General features: G+C 35.7%; 1 non-coding gene across 1 annotated transcript; it reads left to right on the forward strand.

Annotated features, from left to right (window-relative positions):
- Window positions 1-16,506: 16,506 nt before the first annotated feature.
- Trnae-cuc lies at window positions 16,507-16,578 on the forward strand. The gene has a single exon. It is a non-coding gene; the product is annotated as a tRNA-Glu (tRNA).
- The last annotated feature ends 515 nt before the right edge of the window (window positions 16,579-17,093 follow it).

The following is a 17,093-nucleotide window of genomic DNA, read 5'->3' on the forward strand; positions in this document are numbered from 1 at the left end:
TTAATTGCAGACAAGAATCGTTAATCAGGGCAACGATCTCCGCCATCTGATTACGGATTATAACAGGGCTAGCGACCGAACGGATGTGTGGGGTATTGCTACAAAAACCGCGACCGGACGGATAACAGCAGCTGGCCAGCTGCCTCGAACTTCCGCCTCCGCTTTGCTCACTTGATTTCCTCGATCAAGAGCCTTTGTTATTTATTTATTGATCAGTCCACGGTTTTATATATGTATATATATATATATATATATATATATATATATATATATATATGATCCTAAATTTATAACAACATTTTATCCCCTGGTTTGCACAAATTCAATAGAGTTATGAAAATTGGCTATGAAATTAAAAAAAAACGCCCTTAACTGAGAAATTATTGTCCAGGCCACCTAGAATAGTATTTAAGAGACCTAAAAATTTGAAGAATATGCTTGTAAGGCCCAAAATTCATGTTGGAAAAAATTATGAAAATTTATCTTTTGGCTGTGAACCATGTAATAAACCACTTTGTGGTATTTGCAAAATTATCGATAAGACCGATCAATTCCAAAGTAGCGTCACTAAAAAGACTTATCCAATAGCTGGTAAATTGGACTGTACCTCCAACAATTCAATTTACCAGCAAGCCTGTAGGTTTTGTCCCAAGGACTACATTGGGCAAACCACAAATTCTTTGCGGGTAAGAATGACCGGTCACCGTTTTTCTATCAATCACAAAGACGACAAAAAACCAGTAGCCTTACACGCTATTCACCATAACAAAAGCTTTGAGGATTGTTATAAACTCAAAGCTATAAGCAAAATTACTCCTTGTGAAAACAAGCTCTCGAAATGATTTAAATTTAAGGAATAATGAATTGGCACACCAACTTATATTAAAATCTAAACAACCATATGGACTTAACATTCGCTAAATTATTGTTTTCCACTTGAATAATTAGATTGTGATATACAAATTTACCTAAATTCAAAATTATATTATGTTATTATTGTTAAATTAACAACTAATCAAAACTTGTTTACATGTCAAAATTGTATTTACATTTAGAATGTTTATTATCAGGTGTTTCTTCTTTTGTTTGTTTATTTTATTCTGTGTATGTTTTAAAAGTGTACTTGAAAAAGTTGTTAATTACAACGAAATAGTGTACGAAAAAATTGTAGTTTTCTTTTGAAACTGCTCTAAGAGACTATATATATATATATATATATATATATATTATAAATATGACTAACGCAATATTTAAAATATTTTTTGATTGAAATGTGAACAATAACTAAATAGTTTTAGAATACCAATAACTATTATGTAGTGCAAGTTTTCGTATAATCAAACCACGTCATGACCATTTTCGAAGCAATAAGCCAGGATAGGATCTCTTACTATCTCTTAGCAATCAATACTAACTATGACGCTTTAGATATAACTACGATAACTATATAGTTCAGAGAGTTATAATAATTTGCGATAATTATGTGTAAGTAAACCAGTCTAATTGTGCCTAGTAGGCGTAAATCGCAGGGAAAATATACTAAATATAAGCCTACGTATTGATTGTGACAAAAATATATAAGATTTCACAATAATTATCTGGATATTTAAACAAACTCTTGAAAATAAAGAGAATACAAAGAGTATAAAGCAGTCTAATCTTCAGTTGATTAGACATGGCAGTTCAAATTAACTTCAGCTTTACATAATATGTTTACTCCGACCTCGGGCGGTTACAAAAATAGTTGACTCGTCGGATGAGTAATTTCGAAGTTGAATGAAATGGCGTCAAGTCAGCCGTTGTGCAATGCACCCTACAGTTGAATATGTTTAGTCTTATTGCTACTTATTCTTTATTTAAGTTCTTTCGAAACATAGGACTGTGATCATGATAAACAGGAGACTACTAGGGTTGTTCAATAAAGACTGAGACTGGGCCCGGGATTTCCCCATACTGCTCTGATAAGACATGATGCCAGGTTTTTCCAATACCTTTGGAGTTGGACCCTATTGTTTACCAACAGACATTGAATTGCTTTATCTCTATCACAAAGCCATCAGTGCTCATTTGAACATCAGCTTGTTAAGTGCCGCCTCCAACGTTTTATCATGTCCAGTTTGCGTGAACAACGATATGCGATTAAGTTTTGTGTTAGACTCAACAAAACTGCGACTAACACTTATGAAGACATAAAGCAAGCTTTTGGGGATGACGCAATGTCTCGTGCTTCCTGTTTTCGCTGGTTCAAAGATTTTAAGGAGGGAAGAGAGGACCCAGAGTTGCAGGGAGGAGATGGTGCCCCAGTTACTGCTCTCACTGAGGAAATCATCAATACAGCAGCGGCAATGATCAAAACCGACCGACGTAGACAGATTGCTCAACTCCTTGACATATCGGTAGGTAGTGCTCACACAATTTTAAAAGACAATCTTAACATGTCTAGAGTATGTGCTCGTTGGATTCCTCGTTTACTCACACCTGAACAAAAACAAAACCGTGTCGATGTTTGCCTTGAGTGGAAGCGGTTCGTTGAAGAAGATAGGGATTGGTGGAAGAGTGTAATCACTGCTGATGAGTCCTGGGTTTATCAGTATGACCCTGCAATGAAAATCCAAAGCACTGAGTGGGTAGAAAAAAATGAAGGTCGCCCGAAGAAAGCTAGGGCAACCAAATCTGCAAACAAAGCAATGGTCATTACTTATTTTGACTATAAAGGAATGGTGTACACTCATTCAGTTCCACGTGGACAGACAATCAATGGAGACTATTACAAACAAGTTTTTGGCTACATTAATGAATGATCACATTTCTCGAAAGCGTCCAGAACTTCGAGGAAACTGGAAACTTCATCACGACAATGCGCGGCCTCACATTGCACACGTTGTGACAGAATATTTTGCCAAACGAAACATTAAGGTCGTGCCCCACCCACCTTATAGTCCTGACCTTTCGCCCTGTGACTTTTTTTGTTTCCTACTGCAAAAAAAGGAATTAAAGGGACGTTGTTTTGATTCGGAACAGGATGCAGTAAAGGCTTTGGAGGTGATCATGAAGAACATGTCAAAGGATGGCTTCTCTAACGTTTTCCAGGCATGGCAAAGGCGCTGGGACAAGTGCAATTCACTTGGGATGTGGTCGAGATAAATATGGGACTGTCATTATGATAAAAATGAGTGTTATCATGATAAACGTGGGATTCATCATCATTATAATCATGATACTATCATCGTGATAAATAGAGGAGTTTTATCGTGATAACCATGGGACTGTCATCGTGATAAACAGAGACTTGTGAACGTGATAAACATGAGACCGTCATCGAGATAATTGGAGAGATTTGATTGTGAAACATGTGATTTGTTATCGTTATAATCATGGTACTATCATCGTGATAAACATAGGAGTTTGATTATGATAAACATGGGATTTGTCATCGTTATAACCATGGGACTGTCATCTTGATAATTGGAGAGATTCGATTGTGAAACATGTGATTTGTTATCGTTATAATCATGGTACTATCATCGTGATAAACATAGGAGTTTCATTATGATAAACATGGGATTTGTCATCGTTATAACCATGGGACTGTCATCGTGATAAACAGAGACATGTGAACGTGATAAACATGAGACTGTCATCGTGATAATTGGGGAGATGTGATTGTAATAAACATGTGATTTGTCTTCGTTATAAACATGGGACTGTCATCGTGATAAAGGAGTGATGTGATTGTTATAAACATGGAATTTATCATCGTGATAAACATGGGATTTGGGATCATTTGTCATCGTGATAAACAGAGGAGTGTGACTGTGATGAATAAAAAACCGACATTGTTAATCGCCGTTTAATTCAAAAGTTGATTTGAATAGTGTTGTAGAGATACAATTTATAGACAGGGTCAGTTTTTTCAATGCCATCTACATGGTACTTTGATTGTGTTGTAACATTAAATAATATTTATTTATATTAATGTTAAAATTCAAAACTCTCTTTTTTATATTCCTTCAGCTGTGAAATAATTAACGACGAACTTAATCAATTGTTATACATGTATGACGTGTTGCTTATAAAATAAAACATTATATGTTTCACTTACACGTATGCTAGAATATTAAACAATACAGTTAAAGTATAAGTTCCTACTCATTTTATAATAAAGGACTTCAATATTTTAATGTCCGAAACATCATATTCAACTTCTATATGTTACGTAGGTTGAGTATTTCTCCCAAATGAGTTAATAGATGGCGAAACGGTCTTTAGAAGTACTAAAGATTTTAAATTGTTGGCTAAGAAACACTTTTTTGCACTAACTAATTTGTGAAAATAATCCGAGTAATAGTTAACATAATTTGTGTTGTTGCTAACCAAATTAGATTAATAGTAGCTGTAAATAGATTTTTGTAGATAAGACTCGCACAGCCTAGTAGTCAATGAGGACGGGCAGAATAAGGCTTAAAAGGGTATTGGTTTTTCTTATATATAGTATATAAAACTAATATATAAATAAAATTAGGTTAGAAGTTCCTAAAACAGCGTTTGGAAGGCTTGCAATTTCAAAACTTTTACGAGAGGGCTCAAAAATTGATTTTCTTCTAAAAACTGCCTCTCACCTGGACATGAGGAAGTGGAAGTGGTTACGCGGTAAAACCGAACTAACAGCATATCCGCGCCAGCCTTTCCTATAAAGCCTTATTTTATAGAGTGAGTAATATCATTTTCATGGCAATTCCCCCTGAAAATGCTGAATGTCAATCCTGGTTTTTGGTAGTTAATATTCAAAATAAGCAACTCATTGTCCCTGATATCGAGGGGTAGAAACTTGACCTCTCAATTCGATTCCAGCACTCGGGAGAGTGGCGGATATGGAAATTCGTAACTATATTGTTGCTGAAATACTCTTCACAGAACGCTAAGGTCGTTTCCACCTCATTCTGCGCTCGCCTTTCACCTCTCTCTAATCCCGACATCTGGGTCGAGACGATCATACATTAACATTTACCTCCCTGGTAGGCGGACCATGGATGACCAGGTGTTTGGTAACAACCCCACCTCTATTCGCGGTTCCACAGAGCACAGAAAAATGAAGAGAAGAGAATTTTCCGGACATTTGTCATTCAGTGATGAAAATTTATGAATATTTACTACGTTTCGAAACTTGCAATCCGATCTCTTCCTCAGGTGGATAACTAACCTAGAAAATAAACAAATCAATCCAGAGCATTGTGATATGCATAAGTCAGGGACCATAATGACCATACCAATACATATGGAGAAAACGTTACTGGACCTTTTTTGTAGATCACGTTATTTAGGCTGCCTAATTTCATCGGGAAATTAGATATGAGCTACGACCCACCGTTTGGCCACTATCGAGCCCGGAAATAATTTTTGAACGTTAAAATTTCAAACTTTTTGCATTTAAACGCGTTTTACGGCCAAACCGATTGAGATGGTTCATTTCACTTCCCACTAGCAAATTTTTCGTCAGATTCGAGTTAGCTCTAGCAATTCTCCTGCTATTGACATTTAAAGAAAGGACTGCAAGAGTGAAAAAGTGCGAAATTGCGTGAATTTCTTTTAGGGGTTTAAAAGTAAAAATGTCATGTTTTCAGACTGTTCCTGTTGGTTTTACGGGTAAAGCGACATGCTTGCCGAATTCCGTGTTTCTAGAACTTGTATAACCACAAAGATCCAAAGCATGTTCAAGGGCTCATCTCTTTATTGCAGTGTCCTTTATTGAATAGCGAGATTGAATACGCGTGGTTTGAAATGATATATTGTTCAGACTATTATCTTGGAAGTCTCCATATAACGCAAGTATTGTGGGAAAGGTTGATTCCACGTGAATGTTGAGTTCAGCTTTATTTCGCCTTCCGTTTAATTCAGCGTTTCAGATTTCAGACGCTGAACTAAGCGGAAGTGACATGGGACTGAACTCAACTTTCACGTGGAATCAACTATTCCCTCCGTTCCTGCTTAAATAGTAGAATTCTGTAAAATATCAGTACAATTTGGAGGGAATTTTAAAGAAAAACAAAAAAACCTAGTCTAGTAAGTGATCGATCAACATTAGCATTGGATATACAGTACTACGAGGCTGGAACTTTCCTTGTCGTTTAAACTGTTTTTAGTAATTGTTATTAATCCTCTACAGATTCATAAAAGGCATTACTGAAAAAATTTTTAAATCAACAAAGTCTACCATTAGTTTGCAGAAGCTCACCGCCGGGGGGGACGAATGAGACCTGCCCCCCTCCCAAGAGCATTTCATTTCTAAATAATCACATAATCTATTTTTGAATAAAAGTAATATTTATGTTGGAACTTGAAACCAGTCATAATAAAATATATAAATTTAAACTCTATAGCTATTTTAATTTACAAAATACAAACACTGAACATCAAATAATTAAAATTTTCTCTAAACGCTAATATTTAAATTTCCTCGTCACGCACCAACCAAGGTTAGCTGTCTCGGAAGTGAGGTTAGTTCTTAATATTTCTTGTGCCTTCTACCTGTACCCGGCGCTTTCAGGAACCGTTGTACAGGTTGTACTGATTTAGAATCATACGTAATCATCTATTAATATTTTGTAAATGTTTTTATTACGTTTTATTTTGGTTTAACTTTATTTGTTGCAGAAGATTTTATTATTCTCCTTGTAATATAAGCTTCCTGGTGATTGGTGATAGAGTGGTTTGCCCTCCTTACATTAGTTCAAAAGTACTATGAAATAACGATTTTAGGACTTAGTATTTGAAAATTTCCGGGGGGAGAGCTCCTGGACTTCCTACTGGTCTGGAGGGTTTACCATACTCCCGATTTCCCGGTGTTTCGGACGCTCCCAGAAACGTTTTCTGGGTACGCTACTGTTATTTCATACACCCGTTCTACGATTGCATAAATTCTCAAGAGTTACATTGTAACCAAATGACATAACCCGATCGATCCCAAGGCTAGCGACCATCGGGTGACGGGTAGGGAAGAGGCTCTGCGCCGTACAAGGACAGTGGTATGGACAGGATTGCGGAATTTTAAAAGCGAAAGTTGGCGTAGAGTTGGGAAGTGGTTATCAACTAGGCAGAGAAGAAACGCCCACACAATACTACACGTCAGTGCGCATGCGTGGATCGCCCACGTACGCAGGGTTTGCTTTAATACTATGTAACAATTATTAACATTCTCTGTGGGTTGAGTTCCAAGGTTTAGATGCAAATTATGTTGGATGATAAGAGTCAGCAAAGCTGACGAAGTCTACTAAAGAACTGTGAATAGTCACCGGATACAAAAATGGCCCTCAGCCAGTCACAGGTTAGGACATTGCTGTCTTCTGGTACTTTTACAGTAGGAAAGATGGGCGTGAAAATCATAGTAGACAACAATAGTCGTTTTCCTTGGATAACATTAAGAAAGGATATTATAATCAACAACCAGCACTTTCTGAACACCTCATTGCCATGAACACCTAGTCATCTAACAACACAGTAACCATAAAGATGTGCACATTAAACCAATCAACATTAAACAAGTTTAAAAAAATGCTTTTCTTCTAGACGGAAGTAACGCAGGTAGTAACTAACAAGTTATACCCTCAAATGTAATATTCTGTTTGGCCAGAACGCGTTATAGGTATTTTCATTATACGCCACAGCCGAAATAAATATACTAATAAATAATCGAGTATTCGGCTATTAAACAACATTAGACATTAGGCCAGCATGTACGCTTCGTGCACGCCTGGAAGATACGCTATCGACCTGGTCTCTGGTAGTGTGGAGGCCCTACTTCGTGGACGCTTGTAGTTACGCTATCAGCATGGTTACTGGCAGTGTGGACGCCATACTTCGTGCTCGCTTACAGATACGTTAACAGCATGGTCACTGGCAGTGTGGACACTATAACTCATGCATGATTGCAAGATACGCTATCAACCTGGTCACTGGCAGTGTGGACGCTATAATTCGTGCATGATTGCAAGATACGCTATCAACCTGGTCACTGGCAGTATGGACGCTACACTTCGTGCGCGCTTGCAGATACGCTGTCAGCATGGTCACTGGCAGTGTGGACGCTATAATTCGTGCATGATTGCAAGATACGCCATCAACCTGGTCACTGGCAGTATGGAGACCACACTTCGTGCGCGCTTGCTGTTACGCTGTCAGCCTGGTCACTGGTAGCGTGGGCGCCATACTTCGTGCACGCTTGCAGATACGATGTCAGCCTGGTCACTGGTAGTGTGGATGCCGTACTTCGTCCTTATTACCTAGTCAGAACATTAGAGAGTGTGTACATGCTGAAAAGATTGGTAATTCCTTTAGTAGCCCATACGTATACTGAACTTTTTGCATGTAAATTAGCATATGCTGGGATGATAGGTGATTGTATACAAGCCTCATGAAACTTCGTTTCCTTGGAATATAAATATAGTAATATTTTGGGGACGGACCTCTTGTATCCCAATTCTCCTGTTGGTTATTACAGATTCTCCGGGATTCCGGAAATATTTATACTACACAGTAATCTCTCCCTCTCCCCAAGATTACTATATGTCTGTTGCGTGTTTAAATCTCTTTCGCACCACGTGATCAAGCTCAACGGTATTATTTGAATACGAGCCTTTTTGTTCTGTCTCAGCTGTGTCATAGTGGCAGGACCTCTTCGATTCCCTCAGCATAATTACAGGTGATTCTATTTCACATATTGTGAAGGCATATCCGGTATAGGTATAGAGCTACCCTCTATAACATCTGCCAGGATGTCTCACATACCTGCAACCTCCCCCCTTCCGACAACAGATACCGGGGGTGATGAATGTAGTAGGGTGGAGCCGGTGAATATTCTTTTGTAAGCCCATTCCGTCGCTTTAGAGATCTTCGGGTCGGAACACCTGATTGGCATTAATTGAGGAGGAATGTTGTCTCCAAATATCACTGAACCGCCTCAGGTGCTCGGTCTCTCTTACCCTTCTGTCATTTAAAAGAATATGGGGTCTAGTCTTTATAGTGAATTTCTCAACAAAAGCGATTTAGGAATGTTGTAGGGATTATTATAACAAATCTGATACACCATGTAAATTGTCTAAGTAATGAATTACTGTAGAGAGGTAGTGTAATAATAGTATCCATGTAAGTACTATGTATTTTCGACCAATTTCATTATTTACAAAAGTCTTAATTTTTTATACAAATTGTCATTTTTTATTTTGTTTTCTTGAAGCAATTACATTAGTTTGGTACTTTACCAATAAAATAGTTTGTAAATCAAGTCTTGTTTGTTTGAATTTGTCTCATTTTACTTTCTATCTATTCACAGATTTTCATTTTTCTGTTTTACATAATTTCTATAATAATAATATTGTTAGATTAAAACATCGTAATATCTTTAAACAAAGAAGTAAACGTTTAATGTTTTGTCTGTTTCCCTTTATGTTATATGTTGGGAAAATATATTTATCCTGATTCGGAAATTGGCGACAGACTTTTCAGGTGCTATTGTTTATTCTTTCTCATCACAGGAACAGTATCCCACTTTCGCCTGATCTGGTGTGACGTGTGGTTGTGCTCTTTAATTCCCGTACTGATGACATATGCTCGGAACTTGCATTATGTGCGGTTACTACACATGAACTGAACTTCAAGCAACTTTCGGGTATGTTGAATCCATTTATTTCTCTTCTTTTTTCCTTCCTGTTCTGTATTTTTGTATGAATTAATAACCTTCCTCCCCCACCTGACGAAGAGGATAGATCTTAATCCTCGAAACGTTGTGTTTTGTAACATATAACTAAATCCGAAATCCCGTTAACATTTAAACTCTACTCTATGGATATTTCTCATATTACTCAGTATTATAAAAGAAACCAACATATTTATTCCGAACTGGGCTTTCTTTGTTCATCCCATTCATATATTTTTCAAAATCAAAGTAGCGCATTTGTTTGGAGTAAAATCCAGTTTTGCTTCGACTGAGTCAACCTATTAGCAGATCCTTATGGTGCCCTACTTTACTCATCACCGACTAAGCAACCCTAAGGTAAGAACATTTAGGAAGGCAACAATTGCATTGTATTTTACATTAGACTTATGTGTAATATTTGTTTGTATTTTATTTTAATTTCTCTGTGTATTGTTTGTATGCTTGTAGGCTTGTGTTCGTTTATGAGAGTATTTGTTAAGAACTCTATTAATTTCTTAAGTTGGAATTATACTGTATATTCTATTTATTTAACTTTCTTTTATTAAATAAATCTTCATGATAAAATCATTCAATTATTGAAACCTTGCCTGTATAGGCCTACAATACCGTGCTCGAAAATTTTAATTTTTTTATTTTTAAATGCTATTTTTAAATTGTTTAAAAGCAAACTACTGTACTCTGCTATCCTCTACGAAGCCGCTGGAAATAGATAGTAGCATGCTTTCAAAACAAATTATAAGCATGTAATTATATGCTACCGGTACGTATATTTACCAAACCGTCTGCACCATTAAAGTTGGCAAAAAATCCCAGATGCGCACCCGAAGATGTTGGAATGCAGAAGGGTTGTAGAGCGACAGAGCCAGATGTTCCACATCTGCTGTCTGTGACCTTTGTGTTTATATCTCAAGGTCAGTGTGGGAACAGCTGCTTTTGATAACGGGATCCCATTGTTTGCTTGGGAAAACTATCCAGAAACGGATGTAGGAACGCTCGTTTAATACAAATTCAGTAAAAAATGCGTTATGGTTTTTTACATTATAGTCCTCGCTAAGAATAAAACCTTTACATTTGAGGTTCCAAGATCAAATCTCTTGGAAACTTATCAGAATACTTATTATAAGAAGTAAGTAGATCCTATACTTCTTTGTTAAAAGTTTTTTGTGATGAAAGGGTTGTGATTGAAACATGATTTCTGTGGACATTTGCTTTCGTTCAGTAATACAATAAATCAGTGACAGAACGATTCCACATTTTGTGTTTGTATTTATTTAATCGGTTTTACTATTTTACAGAAGATTATAATAACAAAGAAATTAATTAAATAATTAATTAAACAAAAAAGAAGGATTATAACAATGAGCGTGGGTGTACCTCCGTTTTTATGTTTACACTAATGTGAAAAGAAAAACTCAGTTATAACTTCCTTGAAAGCAGAGATCTTTATGTTGAAAAAGTCGACTTCTATTGAGATTACGTAGCCGACCCTCAACACCCAGAACAGGATGCGATGCCCAGAATACAGAGTGGAGTTTTGCACTAAACATAAATTTCACTCCATTCCAAGGCATGTTTCCAAAATACTAATAATAATAAGGTTTCAACCTTTGAGGGATTTCTTATTTCTAGTGTTATCTAGAGCACATGCAGAGCAAACACAAGTATATCATAAACAAATCAGTAAGTAGCCTGAGAAAGAAGTTCAGTATATTACTGCAGTAATAATATGGAACCCACTGTCCACTTAAATAAATCTGAAATATTCAGCTACAATTGGACAATTAATAACTTTACTTTAAAATTATTTTTAGGAACATTTCACTTATGTGCTAAAACTTATTTTGACACACACACACACGCACACACACACACACACACACACACACACACACACACACACACACACACACACACACACACACACACACGCACGCACGCACGCACACACACACACACACACACACGCACACGCACACACACACACACACACACACACACACATATATATATATATATATAATAATAATATTTTACATGACATGTAGTAAAATAACATTTAAAGAATATAATACTTAACTTTAATGGTTTCAACTGAAGACTCAAACATAATTGTACTAATTTCAATCATTACTTTTTACTCAATATTTTAATAAAAATTCTTTAAACATTTCATAAAATAAAACTGATTTCTTCTGTAGTACAGTAATGCTGATCCCGTTACTTTCAGTAAGGCTGAGCAAAAATGCCACAATTGGCTACTTAAAATTTTCAAAAGCCCTACCTAATCCAACAGGAGTAAATCTAGCTTTGTCTACAGCTTTACCTCAGCCTAGATGGAAAGGACAGAACTGGTCAGAAAGACATATATTTTATCTGAACTGATAAAGATAGTTGAACAAAGTTAAACTGAACCGTGCACTTGCTGTCTAAAATAATTCATTGTTTGCTTACTGTCTACCCAGGTATGTTACAACATCTAGTTGTAGAAGTGCAGCTGTTTTAATTGTGGGAACAGTCATCTCATCTAACTAATACTCTGTACTGTTACTGTCAGTACGTAGTAAGAAATTGGGTTTATAAATAAGTACGTATGTATTTTACTCAATTCTGGATTCCCTATAGAAACAAGATCGAATAAGTCCCTAGGTATTAAATTTAAGTATTGAAACCTAGTTTTTCAAATTAGTGGTAAATTAGTTCACAAATACTTTACGTTTCAAGAAACTAATATACTAAAATATAAGAAGGATAATGAATCTTGGATTTTATTTTCATACCAATTGAAACGATGAAGGTAGCCTAAACTTTGCCATTATTTGAACTTTTAAAGGAAAAAGCAAAGAACATTTTTTTTACTTGTGTTTAAGGTATCTTTTTTACTAACTTACCAGTTTTTATACTAAAATAATCAACTTTCAAAATGTATTTCTCGACCCTGAATAGACAGATGTTTTCCGTGTATGGTTTACGTGCTAACCCCACAGTCTAGGATATAATCAGGGCTACCCGAAGGGGTGAATCAGCGAGGCTGAAAATTCTTTAATACAAAATGTTTTAAAATAATTTTAGTTCTGTTGTATGTGCAATTCTAAGGATACCAATAGAGGATTTTTGAATGTTGAATTTAGCTCCAGTTAACCTTCCTTTCATCGCAGCGTCTGGTATCAGACGCTGTCTCAGACTTGACTCCTGGAATCTGGAGCCATGTTCGTCTGTAGAGATCCAAAGAAAGTCGGCGACGAAGAAGCTAAAAACGAACCTTTATATCGCTTAGATATCAGAGACACTTATAAATAGGTGAAGTCGTGTCTCACTGTCTCATCAGGTACACAATTAAGTGTACTATGATGTGATAGACACGATCTCTAATCACGGTGGAGCAACCGAGTTTTTTAAACATAACGGTAGCTATGGTAGGAAGGGCTGATTCAGTTTGAATGTTGAATTTAGCTCCAGTTCGCCTCCTTTTATTGTAGCGTCTGTTATCTGACGCAGTCTCAGACTTGACTCCTGGAATCTGGAGCCATGTTCGTCTGAAGAGATCCAAAGAAAGTCGGCGACGAAGATGCTCAAACCGAGCATTTACCAGATGCTGCAATAAAAGGAAGAGAGGATATTTAAAAGTATTTTTGCCTAACTTTGTCTTTAATGTATGATATATATGTGGTGGTGTGGGTGGGATGACAGCCATATCCAACCGTCGTCCATGCATCTCAGAGCATCCACCGACAATAATAGGTTGGAGTGCTTACCAAAAACCGATTCGGCACGCACAGATGGGGTGAGGAACCCGAGCCGAGCTATACCTATAGTATTTGGAAATTGAAGCATAGAGTAATAAATGACAGGGGAGCCGCAATGATAGACCGGGCGGTTGTTTAGTGTTTGTACAAGCCGGGACGTGCGGCTAGAACAGGCGTGGAGCGTGGGGCCGAACAATAGCCGGGTATCTGCGGTCATCACGGGCATCTGTTCCTCACAGTCGGTGGATCTGGCTCAGAGAACAACGATAATAATGATCCAACAGGAGTAAACTAGGTAGAAATATGAAATCCAAGAGCTCCCATTGTTGGCTGAGCGTTAGCGAAGCCTATCACTGTTGGGGATGGAAAAATGTTTATTTCTATCCGTCACTTCATAGGATTTGGCTGAGCGTTAGCGAATACATTTACATTGGGTGACCATTATAGCAACGAGTTGAATAAATAAATCTGTAAACAGACTCTGTACACACATAAAAGATTTTTATACGTGACATTAACATATGCAGCCTAATTATCCTAACTCATCCAACATCATTTTATGGTGACTTGGTGTGTAGACATTTATTATTTAAACACTGATAAAAAAGTAAATGCATCATGTAGCAAGATATCTCGAGAAATATTTCATCTGTAGACTTGAAATTTGCATAAAGCTTGATGTCTACGTGGGTCTGGTTCGATTACTCCACCATACACAAAATGTGTTGTCGAACTATGGAATTTGGCTGAGCGTCGTCGAAGCCTATCACCTAGTAGGCTGACACAATGTCTTTTGATTGGGATCTGGAAATTTCTTTGTCACATGATTGTCTATCGTTCTGTGTGTCAATAAAGAAATGAGCTATACATTTATACATTTGAGATTTTGCAATGAACCTCAGTAAAGCATGTTATGCGACACGTGGTGTGGTGTACTCATAACTTGCCTATAAAATATGCATCTTTAGTGTAAGGAGCTTGTATTTTATCTCATATTTACGCCTTATTTTTTATAATGGCTGTATGGGAGATTTTGTAGATCGTATGCAAGTGCTTTTGAGTTTTTAAGTGAATCATGTTTGAATATTTAAACGATGAAGATCAAAAAAGTTTGAGATTTGATTTCTACCAGTCCAAATATTATACATAAAAAAATCAAAATGCATTTGTTTGCGTATTAGTTATATCTTTAAATACTACATATCCCATAGTCCTACGACTAAACATACTGCCTTAAACATGCAAATTGTTTAACGTTGTCCTTAAGGGGTAAACTCTAGATGGCTGCCACTATAGCCGGCTTTTAACCCTTTGGATGCCAAGCAAATTTCAAGATTTGTTTTGAGTAATGCCATGCATGTGAGCTGTGGGAGTTTCCTGAGTGCCAGTGGTAAATGGCCTATAACAGCCAAGTGTGCCAAGCACAAAACAGCTATTTTGTTATGTTAGACTAAAAATTGTATAACTCCTATCCTAATACTGATAAATGGACAATTTTTGTTTTGTTTTGTAGGTTATGAAATATACTGTTATGTAATAACAAAGTTTTATGATAATATCCAAAAATATAATTAAGTAAACTAAAAAAAAAATAAATAAAATAATTTTTTTTTTATTTTTTTTTTTTTTAATTAGAAAACTTATATTATTATACTATTTATATATATACATATGTTACATTTTACATTAGTATGTATAATTATGAACCAATATAGAAAATTTCAGAAAGAAATATTAAGAAATAAAAGTTTTATAAGATTTTTAATAAAACTTTACATTTGGACTAAAATGCTAAAATATTGACAATGTAATGTAAGAACATGTTATTGTAAGGACTTTTCTAAACAAAACTATATTTATTAAACTAGCATTGAGATGGTTGAAAAACATTGGTTAGGACCCTAATGCATGTTCAAAAAAAATAAAATCATGACAAATAGCCTATTTTTTATATTATTTGCTTTTACTCACCCTCAGTTGTTGAAAGGCAGAAAAAGTCCAATCTTCAATCACTCACTATTTTTTAGTGCCTATAGTCTATAGCATAGGCCTATTGAAAAATGTTACTAAGTCTATAAAAAACTATGCAAAGAAATGTCTCTATATAAAATATATACATTGTTACATAAACGTTCAGTCTTTTTACACTCGTGGCGGGGGAGACAGTCAAGGTGGCAACCCCGGGTGCACTTGACACATTCTGTCCTGGACCTTATACTATAACAAATTATATATCAATTTGTTAAGTAACTCTTCCCCTTTCGTTTGATGTATCTGTTATGAAGATTCACTTACTATATGATTTAAAAAAATAATATAATCACAAAGCCGAAAATATCGGCCCGCGGCACACTTCGGTTAAACGTAATGGGCCGAAAAAACATCGGCTCTCGGCACACTTCGGTTAAACGTAAAGGGCCGAAAATATCGGCTCTCGGCACGCTTTGGTTAAATATAGTGAGCCGATAATATCGGCCCTTGGCACCCAAAGGGTTAAAGAGGCTAAATTTCTTTAAAACATAACTTATAGTTTCATATATTTTGTATTCAAACATTAGTTTTTAAAATCCTAGGCACAAAACCATTTTTTGTTACAGATGTACCCATAACATTGTTAGACAAAACTCCAAAATATTACAAAAATATGATGTTTGGAAAGTTTTGTAATTTCCAATAATAAAGTAGTTTATCAAGGTGAACTCCCGTTAATTTTATATTATTTTCAACAAAACAACATTTTTTTTTAAAGAATTATAAAATGTACCAAATTATATATTTAGAAGTGTATTAATGTATTAATGGTAATAGGATTTTCCTCATTACTCATTAAATAAACAATATCAACAGTGACCAGCTTGTCATTCTTCAGAAATATTTTTATAAATATTGTGTATCGTTAGAATAATAGGATTGTTTCTGACATTAGGTATCTCAGAAGATTTTGGTAAGTAAAACAACAAAATATGACGTCATGGATACTGATGCAAATATCCAATGATTAAAATAAACCATCCATACATGATATAATATGTTGTAAAGCTCTCAATTCCAGCATCCGGTATGGTCTAGTGGCTAGGATACCTGGCTCTCACCCAGGAGGCTCGGGTTCGATTCCCGGTACCGGAATATATACTTTTTGTCCAATTTAAACGGAGAGAAACAATTATTATACTATTAAATTATGGAGTATTTAATAAATTTAAATTATAGGTACTAAAAATAAACATTTAAAAAATAATTTTAACGTTGTTCATAACAAATTTATTGAAGTAGTAAAATCAAGGCACGATTTAGACTTCTTTATTGATTTGCCTAGCTGCGAAACATTAAATGTAAGATGTTCATCAAGTAAGTCCAAAGCCCAACTTAACCCTTTTAACCCCAGCCATTTTTCCATGGACTTGCCAGAAAGCCCATGGCGATAAGGGACCGTAGTGCAGAATTGAGGGAAAATTCATCTAGTTTTCTTATTTTTGAAGATAATTTTTAGGTTTTTGTTTTAAATTGTTCACAAATAAGTGTACTATTAGATGTAATAGTTAAAAAGTACTTTTACAGAATGATTAGTTTTTTTTAGCGTATTTATACATAAAATTTTTTTAATTTTTTATAGTTTGGACATACATAAACGGTAGAAAAAA

This window comes from Homalodisca vitripennis, chromosome 8, assembly GCF_021130785.1.
Source record: "Homalodisca vitripennis isolate AUS2020 chromosome 8, UT_GWSS_2.1, whole genome shotgun sequence".
NCBI classification, from domain to species: Eukaryota; Metazoa; Arthropoda; class Insecta; order Hemiptera; family Cicadellidae; genus Homalodisca; species Homalodisca vitripennis.